This window comes from Bos indicus x Bos taurus, chromosome 2, assembly GCF_003369695.1.
Source record: "Bos indicus x Bos taurus breed Angus x Brahman F1 hybrid chromosome 2, Bos_hybrid_MaternalHap_v2.0, whole genome shotgun sequence".
Lineage (NCBI taxonomy): Eukaryota > Metazoa > Chordata > Mammalia > Artiodactyla > Bovidae > Bos > Bos indicus x Bos taurus.
The window spans coordinates 64,079,861-64,093,432 of NC_040077.1; the positions used below are offsets into that span (position 1 = coordinate 64,079,861).

Below are 13,572 nucleotides of genomic sequence, written 5' to 3' on the forward strand. Positions count from 1 at the left end.
TTTGTCAAAGATAAGTTGGCTGTATTTATGAGGTTCTATTTCTGGTCTCTCCATTAATATATCTGTCCTTTCTCAAATATCATGCTCTCTTGATTACTATGCCTTTATTTAAGTTTTGAAATTGCGTAGCGTTAAGTCTTGAAATTAGAGGTAAAAAGTCCTCTAAATTGTTCTTCTCCTTTACACATTCAGTGTTTAATCTTAGTTTGTTTTTTGTGAATGGTCTGAGTTCTTTATTCAGATAGAAAGTGGATTTGTTGCCATTGTTTCAGTCAATTCTTTCTCCACTAATTAATGACATCATTTCTTTTTTTTTTTAATTTTAATGTGGACCATTTTTAAAGACTTTCATTGAATTTTTTATAATACTACTTTTGTTTTATGTTTTGTTTCATTGGCCACAAGTCACATGGGATCTTAGCTCCATGACCAGGGAGCAAACCCACACCCTCTGCATCAGAGAAGTCCCAATGATACCATTTCTGATCAACATCTTTATTCAATAGATGTACATCTATGTCTAGGCTCTCTTACTATTTCATTGATGCAATTGCCTACCTCACTTACCTGTTTAATTACCTACCTTTATAGCAAGGTTCCTGATTCATTTCTGGATGTTAGTGGAGTCACCATTCTTAAAGATTAGTTGTGCATTTTTTTGTTTTATTTGGAAGTTTTAGGACATTCATTAGCTTTCCTGTATAATACATGTTTACTTTTAGTATCGAGGTCATTCTAGATGACTCAAAAAATCGTTCCTCTCACCTTTTTCTCCCCTTTCTCTTTAATCTTTCTCCCCTCCCCGCCTTATTTTACTAGAACTTTTGCTGCAAGATTTGAATATTAGAGTTTTTGTATTGTTTTCAAGCATTGTAAAACTTGCCTTAAAAAAACTGGACCCACAATTCAACAATAAAATGACAAATAACCCAATATAAAAATGGGCATAGGAACTGAAATGAAATTTATCCAATGATATCTCTCCATAGAATGACATATTATTTGGCAACAGGAAGAAATGAAATACTGATATGTGCTACAGCAGGATGGGTATTGAAAGCATCATGCTAAGTGAAAGAAGACAAACCCAAAAGATCACATAGTGTATGAATGCGTTTATATGAAATATCCAGAATAAGCAAATTTTATAGAGATAGAAAGTGCATTGTTGGTTACCTCTGGCTGGAGAATGAAGAGTGACTATGAATGGGTACTGGGGGATTTTGGGGGGAGGGGTTATGAAAGTTCTTCTAAACTTAAATGATGGTGATGGTTTATACACCTTAAATGGGTGAATTTTATAGAATATGGATTATACCTCAATAAAGATGTTTTTAAAATCTAGGCCTATTGGTTATGCAGGGGTAAATTTTTATTTTCAACTATTGAGTTGATGTATTGTTCATGATTCTGTTGATTCTAGCATTTTATGGACAGATTTTTTAAAAATTTAGGACATTGATGATTTTATCTGTATTTTAAAATGTAGTACTATAAAGTTCTCATAGTGAAGCTGTCCTATTATTTTAAATCTCCCGTATCCTTATTTATGCAGCTTTTTTTACTCCAAAACTTAGTGATTTATGTCTCCTCTGTTTTTCATTGATCTAAGCAGTCACTGTTTTATTGATCCTGTATTAATGCTTTGTGTTATACTTTATTAGACTTTGATTTTATCTTTACTAATTATTTTATTCTACTTGTTTATTGCTATGTTTGCCTCTTTACTTGGATGCTTTACACATTAACTTTCCAATTTTTTTCATTTCCAGAATATGCACTAAAATTATTAATTTCTCTTTATATACCGCTTTAGTTGTTTTCATCTTAAAGTTTTGATAGTGTTTTAAGACATCAAATTCTATTTTTTCTAATTCCTTTATATTTAACTATTGGGTTTTAAGAGTATGTATTTTTCATTTTTTGTTATGAAGAAATTCAATGGATAGAAAAAAGTAAAAGACCAGAGCAATGAAATATTCATTTATCCATAGCTTGGCATTGTGCTCAGTCATGTCTGACTCTTTGCAGCCCCATGCACTAGCCCACCAGGCTCCTCTGTCTGTGGGATTTCCTAGACAAAAATACTGGAGTCGGTTACCATTTCCTACTCCAGGTGATCTTCTTGACCTGGGAATTGAACCAGCATCTCTTGTGTCTCCTACATTAGCAGGCAGATACTTCACCACTCAGTTCAGTTCAGTCAGTTCAGGCGCTCAGTTGTGTCCGACTCTGTGCAACCCCATGAATCACAGCATGCCAGGCCTCCTTCTCCATCACCAACTCCTGGAGTTCACCCAAACTCATGTGCATTGAGTCGGTAATGCCATCCAGCCATCTCATCCTCTGTCGTCCCTTTTTCCTCCTGCCCCCAATCCCTCCCAGCATCAGGGTCTTTTGCAACGAGTCAGCTCTTCGCATGAGGTGGCCAAAGTATTGGAGTTTCAGCCTCAGCATCAGTCCTTCCAGTGAACACCCAGGACTGGTCTCCTTTAGGATGGACTGGTTGGACCTCCTTGCAGTCCAAGGGACTCTCAAGAGTCTTCTCCAACACCACAGTTCAAAAGCATCAATTCTTCGGTGCTCAGCCTTCTTCACAGTCCAACTCTCACATCCATACATGACCACAGGAAAAACCATAGCCTTGACTAGACGGACCTTTGTTGGCAAAGTAATGTCTCTCTGCTTTTTAATATGCTATCTAGGTTGGTCATAACTTTTCTTCCAAGGAGTAAGCGTCTTTTTATTTCATGGCTGCAGTCACCATCTGCAGTGATTTTGGAGCCCCCCAAAATAAAGTCTGACAGTGTTTCCACTGTTTCCCCATCTATTTCCCATGAAGTGATGGGACCTGATGCCATGATCTTAGTTTTCTGAATGTTGAGCTTTAAGCCATCTTTTTCACTCTCCTCTTTCACTTTCATCAAGAGGCTCTTTAGTTCCTCTTCACTTTCTGCCATAAGGGTGGTGTCATCTGCATATCTGAGGTTATTGATATTTCTCCCAGCAATCTTGATTCCAGCTTATGCTTCTTCCAGCCCAGCGTTTCTCGTGATGTACTCTGCATATAAGTTGAATACTAGCGCCACCTAAATGTTAATATTTTGTTTCATATATAATTTTTCCAAAGTGAGTGGTAAACACAATGATACTTCACCCTGAATACTTTAACATGTGTCTTTTAAAACCAAGGACTACTGCCTTTATAAACACAGTATCATTTTCGTCATTAGGAAAAGTAGTAAAACTTCTCTTATCCTATTCAATGCCAAACTTATTTGAATTTCTCTAATTTCCAAAGTATCTTTCATTTTTTAAAATATTTGTTTTATTAAAACAGGTGTTGTGGCATCATGGGTTCTAGTGTGGCATATGGAATCTAATGGCATATGGAATCCCTGACCAGGGATTGAACCCAGGCCCCCTGTATTGGGAGCATGGAGTCTTAGCCACTGGACCACCAGGGAAGTCCCTCTGAAGTCTCTTAAAGCTTTTATATTGGACCAAGATCTAACCCCATTAGTTTCATTTAGTTCTGTCATTTAATCTATTTTTATTCCTTCTACTTCCTTCTATTCAGACATTAAGCGCTGCAGAGCACCCTGTATTTTGCATATGCCTCATTGTTTCTTTGTAGTGTCATTTATCTTCCTTACTTCCTATAAGCTGGAAATTATGTCAAAGTCCTTGCTAGATTCAGGTTAAACATGGTTTTTCCAAGACTACTGCATAAGTGATGTGGTTCTTTTCTCACATAGCATCATATAAGCAGGAACGTTTCAGGGATTCTCTCTCTTGTATAATATAACTTTTCCCTTAATAATTAGCAGAAAATCACAAGGTGATACCTGATACTGGATTAGTGTTTTACTTCCCATCAATCCTTTATCTGATAGCTTTGGTACATGTGTGATAAGTTGCTACATTCTTGTCCAATTCTTTGCTACTCTATGGACTCTAACCTGCCAGGATCCTCTGTCCATGGGATTCTTCATGAAAGAATACTGACATGGGTTGCCATGCCCTTCTCCAGGGGATTTCCCAACACAGTGATTAAACCCTGGTCTCTGGCATTGCAGGCAGATTCTTCACCATCTGAGTAGTTATCTATCTTATACACAGTAGTGTATATATCTAAATTCCAATCTCCCAATTCACCCCACCCTCTCCTTCCTCCTTTGGTATCCATAAGTTTGTTCTCTACATCTGTGTCTCTATTTCTGCTTTGCAAATAATTTTACCATTTTTTAAGATTCCACATATAAAGTGATATTAAAGTAGAGAAAACCACTAGACCATTCAGATATGACCTAAATCAAATCCCTTATGATTATACAGTGGAAGTGAGAAATAGATTTAAGGGCCTAGATCTGATAGAGTGCCTGATGAACTATGGAATGAGGTTTGTGACATTGTACAGGAGACAGGGATCAAGACCATCCCCATGGAAAAGAAATGCAAAAAAGCAAAATGGCTGTCTGGGGAGGCCTTACAAATTGCTGTGAAAAGAAGAGAAGCAAAAAGCAAAGGAGAAAAGGAAAGATATAAGCATCTGAATGCAGAGTTCCAAAGAATAGCAAGAAGAGATAAGAAAGCCTTCTTCAGCGATCAATGCAAAGAAATAGAGGAAAACAACAGAATGGGAAAGACTAGAGATCTCTTCAAGAAAATTAGAGATATCAAAGGAACCTTTCATGCAAAGATGGGCTCGATAAAGGACAGAAATGGTATGGACCTAACAGAAGCAGAAGATATTAAGAAGAGATGGCAAGAATACACAGAAGAACTGTACAAAAAAGATCTTCACGACCCAGATAATCACGATGGTGTGATCACTCACCTAGAGCCAGACATCCTGGAATGTGAAGTCAAGTGGGCCTTAGAAAGCATCACTACGAACAAAGCTAGTGGAGGTGATGGAATTCCTGTTGAGCTATTCCAAATCCTGAAAGATGATGCTGTGAAAGTGCTGCACTCAACATGGCAGCAAATTTGGAAAACTCAGCAGTGGCCACAGGACTGGCAACGGTCAGTTTTCATTCCAATCCCAAAGAAAGGCAATGCCAAAGAATGCTCAAACTACCGCACAATTGCACTCATCTCCCACGCTAGTAAAGTAATGCTCAAAATTCTCCAAGCCAGGCTTCAGCAATATGTGAACCATGAACTTCCTGATGTGCAAGCTGGTTTTCGAAAAGGCAGAGGAACAAGAGATCAAATTGCCAACATCCGCTGGATCATGGGAAAAGCAAGAGGGTTCCAGAAAAACATCTATTTCTGCTTTATTGACTATGCCAAAGCCTTTTACTGTGTGGATCACAATAAACTGTGGAAAATTCTGAAAGAGATGGAAATACCAGACCACCTGATCTGCTTCTTGAGAAACCTGTATGCAGGTCAGGAAGCAACAGTTAGAACTGGACATGGAACAACAGACTGGTTCCAAATAGGAAAAGGAGTACGTCAAGGCTGTATATTGTCACTCCGCTTATTCAACTTATATGCAGAGTACATCATGAGAAACACTGGACTGGAAGAAGCACAAGCTGGAATCAAGATTGCTGGGAGAAATATCAATAACCTCAGATATGCAGATGACACCACCCTTATGGCAGAAAGTGAAGAGGAACTAAAGAGCCTCTTGATGAAAGTGAAAGTGGAGAGTGAAAAAGTTGGCATAAAGCTCAACATTCAGAAAACTAAGATCATGGCATCCGGTCTCATCACCTCATGGGAAATAGATGGGGAAACAGTGGAAACAGTGTCAGACTTTATTTTTCTGGGCTCCAAAATCACTGCAGATGGTGACTGCAGCCATGAAATTAAAAAACACTTACTCCTTGGAAGGAAAGTTATGAACAACCTGGATAGCATATTCAAAAGCAGAGACATTACTTTGCCAACAAAGGTCCATCTAGTCAAGGCTATGGTTTTTCCAGTGGTCATGTATAGATGTGAGAGTTGGACTGTGAAGAAGGCTGAGCGCTTAAGAATTGATGCTTTTGAACTGTGGTGTTGGAGAAGATTCTTGAGAGTCCCTTGGACTGCAAGAAGATCCAATCAGTCCATTCTGAAGGAGATCAGCCCTGGGATTTCTTTGGAAGGAATGATGCTGAAGCTGAAACTCCAGTACTTTGGCCACCTCATGCGAAGAGTTGACTCATTGGAAAAGACTCTGATGCTTGGAGGGATTGGGGGCAGGAGGAGAAGGGCACGACAGAGGATGAGATGGCTGGATGGCATCACTGACTCAATGGACATGAATCTGGGGGAACTCTGGGAGTTGGTGATGGACAGGGAGGCCTGGCGTGCTGCAATTCATGGGGTCACAAAGAGTCGGACACGACTGAGCGACTGAACTGAACTGAACTGAACTGATATAGTATTTGTTTTTCTCTTTTTGACTTACTTCACTCAGTATGACAATCCCTAGGTCTATCCATGTCTCTGCAAATGGCACTATTTCATTTGTTTTTATGGCTGAGTAATATTCCATTGGTATATGTACCACATCTTCTTAATCCATTCCAGACTTTTAGGTTGCTTCCAGTCCTGTCTATTGTAAATAGTGCTGCAGTGAACATTGGGATACATATATCTTTTCTGTGTTTAACTTTTTGAGAAACTGTCAACTGGTTTTCCAAACTTCCTATATACCCTTCTGCATTTCCATCAGCTATGTATGAGAATTTAAGTTGCTCTACATCCTTGCCAACACTTGATATTGTTAATATTTTTAACTTTGTTGATTCTTGTAGGTGTGAGTAAATGTAACTAAGATTTTAACTTGCTTTCCTCTAGTGACTCATGATGATGATCATCTTTTCATGCAGTGATTTACCATTTTTATATCTTCTTTGATAAGGTTGTATTTAAATCTTCTGCACATTTAAATTGGGTTGTTGTCTTAAGTTTAAAATTACTTACAGAAGTATATTTTTAAACTTCCATATGTCTGCAAGTTGTTTCTTTGTTACTACTTTACAATTTATTGAACATCATCTGAGAAAACATCCTATATGAAACTTGTGGGCTAGAAATCTTTGGTCTATTGACATTGCTTAATGAAAGGGAAACATATCTATTCTCTCTCAGAAGCTTTGTTCTACATCAATATTTCTTGAATTCAAGAATAGGCGACCCCTCCAAAATTACCCATAGATAAGCTAAGAAATGTTTTTCAGCAGTAGGCATTTGATGCTTCACTGATTCATTACCTGCTTCAGCACACACTGAATATCTCTCAGGCCCCTGACCTTTACATAAGTGGTGGGACATCCTGAAAGTTGCACTGTAAACAGACAATAGATAATTAAGTTTTCTAGTAACCTCGGTTAACTCTCTCATAGCCTTCCTATGTGTTCTTTTGGGTTCTCTATGGAGACGATCATACCAGGATCCTCTGATTATGAGATCACTTCCTCTTTGATATACTTTGATTACTAGGTTCCTGAGGGAGTCTGCTCTCCTACTTTACTTTCTCCCTCTTGGGTTGCCATTTGGGGCCATCTCCTTTGCTGGTTCCTCTTTATCTTCTTGACTTTTTAAAGTTGAAATGGCTTATGGGATTTAATCTTGAAACATCTTCTCTTTTCTAACTATGTTCTCAGCCTTAATGGCCCACCTGATATGACGATAAATTTAATTTAACCATCTATGGTGACTCAGAAGGTAAAGTATCTGCCTGCAATGCAGGAGACCTGGGTTCAATCCCTGTGTTGGGAAGATCCCCTGGAGAAGGAAATGGCAACCCACTCCAGTACTCTTGCCTGGAAAATTCCATGGTCTGAGGAGCCTGGTAGGCTACAGTCCATGGAATCACAAAGAGTCAGACATGACTGAGCGACTTCACTTCACTGTATACAATTCCCAAACATACACCTCCATCCTGGACTTGTGCCCTGAACACAATACTTTAATATTTATTCAACTGCCTTCCCAATACCTCATTTTGGTTGGCAAATATCAATAATTACAATAACAGCCATCAAATCATACTAACTAACACAAGCTCCACCACCACAAATATTTACATGGTCCTTAGCAAAAGCCAGGAGCTATTTGAAGGGCTTTATTTACATAGCTATTTAAAAACATAACTTAATAGGCATCCTAATCTTAACACATCTAACACTAAACTTCATATTCTTCCACTAAAATTTGCTTTACTCATTGTCTTCTGCATTTCAATTAATAGCAACTCCATCCTTTTGCCTGCTAAGTCCAAACACTTATTATTTTTCTTGTTATGGTCCTGCCCAAGTCACTCTGTCTTACCTGGATTTTTGTAGTAGCCTAATAACAGATACTCCCCCTTACCATCTTCCTTTTTCTTCTGTAATTAGTTTGCAATATGGGGCTTCCCATGTGGCATCAGTGGTAAAGAATAAGCCTGACAATGCAGGAGACGTAAGACACCTGGGTTTGACCCCTGGGTTGGGAAGATCCTCTGGAGGAGGGCATGGTAATCCACTGCAGTATTCTTGCCTGGAGAATTCTATGGCCAGGGGAGCCTGGCAGGCTACAGTCCATGGGGTCACAAAGAGTCGGATACAACTGAAGCGACTTAGCATGCAGGCAACCAGAATAATCTATTAAATACAAGTCAGATCATGGAATTCCTCTGCTCAAAACTCTTTGGGGGATTCGCTGGTGGTCCAGTGGTTTGAACTCTGCACTTTGATTGATGAGGGAGTGGGTTTAATCCCTGGTTGGGGAACTAAGATTTCACAAACTGTACAGGGTGACAAAAAACAAACAAAATACCGCCCCCCGCCGCAAAACCTCTCTGTATCCCTGCCCTCCCACATCACTTAAGAGTAAAGCCAGTCCTTCAGTTCAGTTCAGTCGCTCAGTTGTATCGGACTCTTTGCGACCCCATGGACTGCAGCACGCCAGCCTTCCCTGTCCATCACCAACTCCCGGAGCTTGCTCAAACTCATGTCCATCATGTCGGTGCTGCCATCCAACCATCTCCTCTGTTGTCCCCTTCTCCTCCTGCTCTCAATCTTTCCCAACATCAGGGTCTTTTCCAGTGAGTCAGTTCTTCACATCAGGTGGCCAAAGTATTGGAGTTTCAGCTTCAACATGAGTCCTTCCAATGAACACCCAGGACTGATCTCCTTTAGGACTGACTAATGTCCTTGCAGTCCAAGGGACTCTCAAGAATCTTCTCCAATACCACAGTTCAAAAGCATCAATTTTTTTGATGCAAAGCTTTCTTTATAGTCCAACTCTCACATCCATACATGACTACTGGAAAAACCACAGCTTTGACTAGTTGGACCTTTGTCAGTAAAGTAATGTATCTGCTTTTTAATATGCTGTATAGGTTGGTCATAGTTTTTCTTCCAAGGAGCAAGAGTCTTTTAATTTCATGGCTACAGTCACCATCTTCCCTGATTTTGGAGGCCCCCAAAATATAGTCTGTCTGTTTCCACTGTTTCCCCATTTGCCATGGTGATGGGACCAGATGCCATGGTCTTAGTTTTTTGAATATTGAGTTTTAAGCCAACTTTTTCAGTCTCCTCTTTCACTTTCATCAAGAGGCTCTTTAGTTCTTTGCTTTCTGCCATTAGGGTGGTGTCATCTGCGTATCTGAGGTTATTGATATTTCTCCTGGCAGTCTTGATTGCAGCTTGTGCTTCATCCAGCCCAGCATTTCACATGATGTACTCTGCATATATGTTAAATAAGCAGGGTGATGATATACAGCCTTGACCTACTCCTTTCCCAATTTGGAATCAGTCTGTTCTGTGTCCAGTTCTAACTGTTGCTTCTTGACCTGCAAACAGATTTCTCAGGAGGTAAGTAAGGTGGTCTGATATTCCCATCTCTTTAAGAATTTTCCACAGTTTGTTGTGATCTACACAGTCAAAAGCTTTGATGTAGTCAATAAGGCAGAAGTAGATGTTTTTATGGAATTCTCTTGCTTTTTCTGTGATCCAATGGATGTTGGCAATTTGATCTCTAGTTCCTCTGCCTTTTCTAAATCCAGCTTGAACATTTGTAAGTTCTCCGTTCACGTCCTGTTGAAGCCTAGCTTGGAGAATTTTGAGCGCTACTTTGCTAGCGTGTGAGATGAGTACAGTTTTGTCATAGTTTGAACATTCTTTGGCATTGCCTTTCTTTGGGATTGCGATGAAAACTGACCTTTTCCAGGTTTGTGGCCACTGCTGAGTTTTCCAAATTTGCTGGCATATTGAGTACAGCACTTTCATAGTATCATCTTTTGGAATTTGAAATAACTCAGCTGAAATTCCTTTGCCTCCACTAGCTTTGTTCATAGTGATGCTTCCTAAGGCCCACTTGACTTCTTACTCCAGGATGTCTGGGTCTAGCTCAGTGGTCACACCAACATGGTTATTTGGGTCATTAAACTCTTTTTTATATAGTTCTTCTGTGTATTCTTGCCACCTCTTTTAATATCTTATGCTTCTGCTAGGTCCATACCATTTCTGTCCTTTATTGTGCCTATCTTTGCATGAAATATTCCCTTGGTATCTCTAATTTTCTTGAAGAGATCTCTAGTCTTTCCCATTCTATTGTTTTCCTCTATTTCTTTGCATTGATCACTGAGGAAGGCTTTCTTATCTCTCCTTGCTATTCTTTGAAACTCTGCATTCAAATGGCCTGTTATGTCCCACCCAATGATCTGCCCTCTCAGACCATCCCCGTAACTCTCACACCTCACTCTTTCCATCCCTACTGCCTCACTGCTGTTCTCAGACCTCTCCCAGCACACTCTTCTCTAAGGGCCACTGCACCTGCTCTTTCTGCTTCCCAGGACTATCTGCCCTCAGATACCTACATGGCTCACTGCTTCTTTGCCTCTTGTATTTACTTACTGCAGCCATGAAATTAAAAGACACTTACTCCTTGGAAAGAAAGTTATGACCAACCTAGATAGCATATTCAAAAGCAGAGACATTACTTTGCCAACAAAGGTTCGTCTAGACAAGGCTATGGTTTTTCCTGTGGTCATGTATGGATGTAAGAGTTGGACTGTGAAGAAGGCTGAGCACCAAAGAATTGATGCTTTTGAACTGTGGTGTTGGAGAAGACTCTTGAGAGTCCCTTGGACTGCAAGGAGATCCAACCAGTCCATTCTGAAGGAGATCAGCCCTGGGATTTCTTTGGAAGGAATGATGCTAAAGCTGAAACTCCAGTACTTTGGCCACCTCATGAGAAGAGTTGACTCATTGGAAAAGACTCTGATGCTGGGAGGGATTGGGGGCCAGAGGAGAAGGGGATGACAGAGGATGAGATGGCTGGATGGCATCACTGACTCGATGGACGTGAGTCTGAGTGAACTCCGGGAGTTGGTGATGCACAGGGAGGCCTGGCATGCTGTGATTCAAGGGGTTGCAAAGAGTTGGACACGACTGAATGACTGATCTGATCTGATCTGATCTGATTTACTTACTCACAGTTGGCATTTTCAGTGGGATTATCACTGAGAATTTTGCTTAAACTTGAATACCACCCAACCCTCCCTGCTTTATTCTTGTCCTTAGCACTGATGATTTTCTAACAAAAAGTAGTATTTCCTTATTTTTTTCTAATGTCTGTCTTCTCCTGCAGAATATAAGTTCCACAAGATCAAAATGTTTTTTTCTGAATTTATACTCATTTATATTTTCCAGCACTGAAACACAGCAAGCACTCAATACATAACTGAGAAGTAAATAATTGAGACAACTAGACAGGATATATTTTGAATTTAGAACCAAAGACTTGATGGATTGGAGGTGGGGCCATCAATTTATCCTCTCACTTACATGGGCCTGATACAATCAAAACTACCAACTTGCAGAGGAAAAAACACAGCAGAACATAACAGTAAGGTGCCTGTATCCCAGGGTCTGACTTGCCACTCAACTCTTGTCTACTTGGACACTGATTTCCTGGACATTGTCCCTTAAATTATTCACCAGCATGATACTTTATTCTGGTGGGGAGGACCTTTTTGGAAATATTTACTTCTTGGTACCATGTTGATCAATCTTTTAACAGAATTTTTAATATTAAACAAACTGGCAATGAAAAATTGCGAACTTTTAGACATTATAAAAACATCTTAACATTGGATCTGTAGCTGTCCTTTATTTATATTATTTACTTATGAGGGAAAGTAACACTTGAACTTCATTTTAGGTCACCTGTCCAGCCACAGTAATGTATATGATTTTAATTTACAGGTCACTGTAAATTATTTACAGTGTAAATTATTTACATTTACAGTGACCTGTAAATTAAAACTTCAAACCATCAGTATTCATGGAGTGCCCATTACTGCATATTCCTGTTGTAAATACTACTGGGCTGTAAATAAGTAGAAGACATAGTCTCTGGTTGGATCAGTGGGGGACTTACTGTGACTTGCCTGCATTTCTCAACTATAGCATCAAGCAAAAGAATGATTTGAGCACTATTTTAAAGCTCTATTCAGTTTTCACAGTATAGTTATTTTTTTACCTGATTTTTACATCTATCTGAATAAATGACTTAAAGTTTTTCCTCTTCAACTTTTCAACTGGTGATCTGTTTATCTAACAAATTATTTCGCCAACAAACACTGTCACTCAGGGTAACTGAACATTTCCAGCACTTGCAAAGAATGTATGAAAGCAGGCATAATCCCATTGGTTGTATTCTTTATACTTTAAGATTTATGTATATCTAGGACTGCTGTTATTTTCATTTAAAAAATTTTGCCATAATCCCCATAAGCCTATAACCAGTAGAAATATATGTGATTATATTGCAGTGGCATATTAAAATAGTTCAAAGTATATTATAGACAGGAGCAGAAGAAGAAACTTATTTCATCTGCAGAAGAAACTATTTTAGTTGGGAAAAAAATATGTTTCAGAAGTCATGATTTTATAATAAAATAGCATTTCTTTAAAAAGAACATTCCCATTAAAATGTGAGAGAAAATATGATAATCCTTTTAACTCAGGCTGGGGCTAACCTGAGTCCAGCATTTTCTTGCCTGAAGCAGATTTTCCTTTTATCTTTCAAAATGTCAACAGGAGGCATTGGGCCCAGCTTCATCGCGAATTACAGGGTGGTTCTCTCCATAAACTTGATTCTCAAATGTACTTGGGAACTAACTTCTGACTGCAGACAAATGACTGTTAGTTCTAGCTTTTACCTCCCAATTACAATATCTTACTTTGAATATCCCTGTCGGTTTCTGGATCAGGCTGATGATAAGATTCCAGGACCTGTTTGTTCAGTTCCTTAGCATTCGTTCCACCCAGAGAGAGCAAGCAGAGGTTTGGGATGCGGGTAAGGGGATGGATATGTCTACCAGGATGGATTGATTTTTCTTATCGGAAACTGGGAAAGGAAACCATTATTTCCCCATTGGGATCCCCATTTCCCCTTTCACTTCCTCTGTTTGGGGCAGACAATAGAAGCCTCCAGGCCCCGCTCTCCCCGCGCTGTTCCCGGTAGCCCCCTCGCCCCCTCCTCCCCTCCGCGCCCAAGCCCCGCACCCACCGGCTCCCCCAACTCCGGCTCCAGGCAGAGATTTGTCAGAACCGTTGGGTTGAGACTGATTAT

The 13,572-nt window shown here is 39.6% G+C and overlaps 1 protein-coding gene across 5 annotated transcripts in view; it reads left to right on the plus strand.

The window, feature by feature from the left end:
* The window catches only part of NCKAP5 (NCK associated protein 5), a 1,219,674-nt gene that overhangs the window by 485,283 nt on the left and 720,819 nt on the right, over positions 1 to 13,572 (plus strand). The window lies entirely within an intron of this gene.